Source organism: Chrysemys picta, chromosome 1 (assembly GCF_011386835.1).
Source record: "Chrysemys picta bellii isolate R12L10 chromosome 1, ASM1138683v2, whole genome shotgun sequence".
In the NCBI taxonomy this organism is placed as follows: domain Eukaryota; kingdom Metazoa; phylum Chordata; order Testudines; family Emydidae; genus Chrysemys; species Chrysemys picta.
In genome coordinates this window covers 247,461,580-247,467,579 of record NC_088791.1, presented here as the reverse complement: position 1 = coordinate 247,467,579, position 6,000 = coordinate 247,461,580, and positions in this window count along the sequence as shown.

The following is a 6,000-nucleotide window of genomic DNA, read 5'->3' as shown; positions in this document are numbered from 1 at the left end:
TCCCAAACCCCATGAGCCCAAGTCAGCTGGCGTGGGCCAGCCCTGGCCTTCATTTTTCTTTGCTGTGTAGACATACCCTTACACAGTTTAAGAGATGGATTCTGGGTGAGTTCATCTTAAAACAGGACAAATAGTAAACTTGATTTAAGACTGCGAATGGGTTAAAAAAGCGAAACTGGATTAAAAAGAGGAAGAGAAGAGAGAGATTTAGGTTATACTTCATGATAGAGAATATATTCATATGTATATATCTGTGCAATTATTACCCAAGAGAAATAACAAATCAAGAACCCCTGAGATTGAAATCTTAAATCTCTCTGTAAAAGATATGCCATAGGCAGCAGCACATGTTTCTCCCACACTCACTAATCAAAGTGGCTTAATCCAGTATAGGAGGAACCATTCTTGTGGGGAAGAATGTAGTTCTGTCTTCATGCTCATTCATCCCTTAAACTCTCTGGTGCAATACATTACTGGTGTAAATCGAATTACTTCTGTGGACTTAAACCAAGGATGACCCCTTGTTTCTAATACCAACATTCATAGTAGAACAATTAATTACTAATTAAGTACATCTTGTCTGAGTATGACATATGTTCTAGCAGAGAGACCAGGTGGTTGAGGTAATATCTTTTATTGGACCATCTTCTGTTGTGAGAGAGACAAGCTTTTGAGCCACACAGAGCTCTTCTTCAGGTCTGGGAAAGGTACACCCAGCATTACAGCAAAATAGAAAGTGAAACAGATTGTTTAGCATAAGTAGTTAGAACATATTGTAAGGGACTATTCAAGGTAGCAGATTTAATCCTGATACTGATTTGATTTAACAATTTAACATATTCTCATTAGTAAATGAGATATAATATCAGTACACAGTTCAACTATCAATAGTGCAGGCAATCCTTGTGAAAAACAACCAGAAAGGCAAAATTCTGCTCTCAGTTACACTGCTCAAAATTATTAAACTGAATGGCTGTGAAATCTCATAAAGACTAAACTGACATTATTCCCCGGCCAATGAACTTACACTAAGTATATCTTCTGTAGAAATACACTTCTTGATCTGGCAGCAATATATTCCTAGTCAAAATCCTTAGTACTACATATGTCACTAATTAACATTTGGATTGTCTACACCTTTTTTCATCACTTTTCCTTGCTTTGTTTTCAGTAATAATATTATGAAGAGGTCTGTACTGGTAATCTGAAATTATTTAACAGTAAACTCATTCTTTGATTGCAAATCAGGCTACTGAGCATAGGCAGAGTAGTTTAACCAGCCAAAGAGAAAGGGGCTTTCTTTGATCTCAGTAGAAAGACTCCCTTTGATCAATCAGGTAGACAGTAGTTTGTGAAAGAGAAAGTGTTTGATTGAAGTCAGTGGCTGTAGGATAAGGTCCAAAGAACCTTAGCCTTTACCTGGCTCCTTTTAAGTGGGCCCATTTCAAAGTGAGTGAATATCCAGTTAGATCTTAAACCGCCTTGATGTCAAAAACACATAGTAGGAGTCCAGCTTCAATAAAGGGATGATGTTATGTTATAGCAAAATTGATGGCTGGGACCAAGTTAATACTGAACAAATGAATTAGTTCCTGGGTGAGATCTTTTAAAATATGACCAATATTTGAGCTAGTGGTTGTGTTTCTTTGGCCAATCTGATAAAATACTTTAGCAGCAGGAAGGATTAATTTTTGTTATGCTGAAGGGTATTAATAGCTGCCAACAAGCAGGCCCTTGATCTACAGACCTTGTAAAAGCTAATAGGTGTGCTAACCATCCTTCTTTCAGGCTAAATGGAAGAAGCATTAAGCCCCTTTATGAAGCGAGATAGCTTACTCCTCGGGGCACTTTTCACCAAAACATTAAAAATTCTGCACCAAAAATTTAAAAATTCTGTGCACAATATTTTAAAATTCTGCAAAATTCTGCACATTTTATTTGTCAAAATAACACTACATAATCATGCCAGTTTCAATTATTTTGGTAATTTATTTCAAAATAAGTGTCAGCAAGTATGTCTGTAACAATACAGACACACACCAAAATTCCCCCAGGAGTAGAGTTAAAGAAACCCCATAACTGTTTCTCTGCCCCCTTTGGCCCCCTCAGAACCCAGCTGAGGGGCCAGACACCTACAACCCCTCTCCCTCAGAGCCTACCTGTGGGCCCCCTGAGCCAATACACCCAAATCCCCGCCTCCCCAGAGCCTAACCGTGGAGGCCCCCAGCCCAGATACCTGCATCCCATCCCTCTCCAGAGCCCAGCTGTGGGGACCCCCTTATCCAGACACCCATCCCCCTCTTCTCCGGAGCCCAGGGATCCAGAGGGGGAAACATCCTGATGCTCAGTTCCAGGCTTACACAGAGTTTCCTGCACGCCACACTCTCCTTCCCTCATAGCATGCTGGGAACTGCAGCTGCCAGGAACCCTCTATCTCCCTCTCCCTCCCCCCAGCAGTGTCTTCCATGTATAAGCTGGGCTCTGCCAAGTCCACTGTCCCCCAGGGGCGGCTAGCACACTGCAGCCCATTTCTGTGGGGGAAAGGAAATTCTACGCACACAATGTTCTTTTCTGCAAAATTCTGCATTGCGCAGTGGCGCAGAATTCCTCCAGGAGTAGATAGCTGGAGACAACTGGAGCTACTGCCCAAAGCAATCAGCCATATGGATGCCTGAATAGGGCTGCTAAAACATGTGGTCTGAGGAGTTTCTCTGAGACTGGTGGCAAAACACAGGGAATAGGGGATTGTTAGGCAAGTTGTGTGTGTGAGAAAAGAAAGCCCAGACACTCGAGAGAAACAGTCAGCCTGTTACAAGGGAGCAGAGAGACAGAGGTCCATGGGACACAGAATTGACTGGAAAGGCAGACTTGTGCTATTGTGTTTGTTTCTACTGTGCTCAGGGAAATAGGACTATGTGTTTATTCTTTGCAATTAAACAGGATTGCACTAAAGAAATACCTGACTTATATCATCAATTTCTCCTCCCTACAGAAACAATCAGGTCCTGAATCCTGGCTAACCATTCAGGCCAAAGGGACAAAAATTCAGAAAATAAACACAAATGTGCTGAAACACTTCCTAGCAGCTAAGAAAGATGCAGTGTGCCCAATTATGATCATTTGGCCAGAAAAATTTATAAGACTAATTTATGACATTTGAAATGGGCACAGAGTTTATGCTCTCCTTATTTAGGGAAGGATGGGCTTGTGGCTTAAGCATATGACTGGAAATCAGAAGATCTGGGTTCACTTCCTAGTTCTTCCTCAGAATTCCTATAGGACTTTGGGCAAGCTACAGAACCTTTTGAAAAGTCTGGCCATAATCTCATTGTCCCATAGTTTCTCCATATATATTAAATGGGGATAATAATATTTCCCAATTTCACAGTCAATTTGTGAAAATGGATTCATAAATGTTTTTAAAAAGCTTTGATTTCCTCCAATGGAAATGACTATATAAATGGAAGTGTATTTATATTTATTAATTATTATTACTATTATTATACTGATTGGACCAGATCCTCAGGTAGGCCCTGATCCTACCAAACATTATGGTAAATCTACAGTGCAGCTGGAAGTGTGCTTCTAGCATGGATAAACAGACACACTAAAAACAGCAGTGCAGCCAGGGATGGCATGGGCAGCCGCTCGGGCTGACTGCCTGAGTACAAACTCACCTGGACCCCCTTGGTACCTTCTCAAGTGGCTAGCCTGAGCCACTGCCCACTCTACCCCCAGCTGCACTGCTATTTTTAGAACTTTAGCTCGAGCAGAGCTAGTGTGTATCTGCTTACCCGAGCTGAGAAGCGCCCTCTAAGCTGCAATGTAGACATACCCATTGTCTCCTCATGGTAATAATGTTAAATAGGTGCATGTTTGCAGGATCCGGGCCCTAATGTAAATTGTGCCAATGATTCTACACTAGAGGATCTGCCCCATCATTTTGAGTGTCTCTGTCTTAATTGAATTTAAAGTTTTTGGGGTGTTTTGTTGTTGTTTTTCAAGGCCGGGGCCATATTTTCCCTATATGGGTGTACAGTATGTAGAACAATGGGGCTCTGATCACTGATACGCTATCAAAATACAAATAAATAATATATAAAATCTAGTCATTGACCCTACTATAAAGCTGCCTACTGTGACTCAACAGTCTGAATACCAACCTCAGGGCAGACTGTTAAGAACCAGGGCACAAATCCCAAATTGTTTGTGAATTCTATACTTAGATTTTGCCAACCAATTATCAAGTGTAATCTCATCAGCCACTATAACAGCCTAAACATGAAGTCACAGACAGCCCCTTCCATTGACATCTCAATCAGGGACAGTTACTCAGATTTGTCACCTAAAAAGAAGGGCTCAGGTGTAGGAATCTCCTTCACATCCTCTGCAGTGAAGACCAAAGCAAAGAATTAATTTAGCTTCTTCGCAATGGCCTTGTCTTCCTTGAGTGCTCCTTTAGCACCTTGGTCATCCAGTGGTCCCACTGAGTGTTTGGCAGGCTTCCTGCTTCTGATGTACTTAAAACACTTTTTACTGTTAGTTTTTGTGTCTTTTTCTATTTACTCTTCCTATTCCTTTTTGGCCTGCCTAATTCTACTTTTAAACTTGGCTTGCCAGAGTTTATGCTGGTTTCTATTTTCCTCAGTAGGATTTGACTTCCAATTTTTAAAGGATGCCTTTTTGCCTCTAACAGCCTCTCTGTTGTTTAGCCTTGGTGGCATTTTTTTTGGTCCTCTTACTATTTCTTTAAAATTTGGGGTATACATTTAATTTGAGTTTCTATTGTGGTATTTTTAAAAAGTTTGCAGGCATTTCATTCTTGTGACTGTTCCTTTTAATTTCCATTTCACTGGTTTCCTCATTTTTGTGTAGTTCCCCTTTCTGAAGTTAAATGCTACTGTGGTGGGCTTCTTTGGTATTTGCCCTCCACCCCAGAGATGTTAAATTTAATTGTATAATGGTCGCTATTACCTAGCTAGCAGTTCAACTATAATTATCTCTTTGACCAGATCCCATGCTCCATTTTGGATTAAATTAAGAGTTGCCTCTTCCCTTGTGATTGCATGACTAGCTGCTCCAAGAAGCAGTCATTTATGGTGTCTGGAAACTTTATCTCTGCATCCCGTCCTGAGGTGACGTACCCAGTCAATATGGGGATAGTTGAAATCCCCCATTATTATTAAGTTTCCTAGTTTTATAACCTCTCTAATCACCCTGAGCATTTCACAGTCACCATCACCATCCTAGTCAGGTGGTCGGTAATATATTCCTGATGTTATACTTTTATTATTCAAGCATGGAATTTCTATCCATAGAGATTCTATGGGACAGTTTGAGTCATTTCAGATTTTTACTGTATTTGATGCTATGTTTTTTTTCACACATAGTGCCACTCCCCATCACCACTACCTACTCTGTCATTCCTATATATTTTGTGCCCTGGTATTACCATGTCATTATTCCGCCAAGTTTGTGTGATCCCTATTATATCAATATCATAATTTAATATCAGGCGGGGCTAGGGCGGGGGTTGAGCACCCACTGGCACAGGGAAAAGTTGGCACCGATGGAGACACCTCCGTTAATATATCCTCCCCTATAGGGTACTTCTGTCTGAACTGTGTGCTCCACTGTACCTGTCGGCTTTCCCCAAGTCCTTAGTTCAGTGTTTCCCAAACTTGGAACGCCGTTTGTCTAGGGAAAGCCCCTGGCGGGCCAGGCTGGTTTGTTTACCTGCTGCGTCTGCAGGTCTGACCAATCGTGGCTCCCACTGGCCGCGGTTTGCTGCTCCAGGCCAATGGGAGCTGCTGGAAGTGGCGCGGGTCGAGGGACGTACTGGCTGCCGGGGACGTTAATCATTGTGGGATATTTATGGAATGTGCTCTGTGGATTCAGGTTTGCAGCCATGACTACCAGAGTAGGGAGCCTGGATCACTCGCTCAACCTTAGATGTGGAGTTGCAGGATTCTTTGTTCTGCTTAAGGGTCCTTTGGCTCT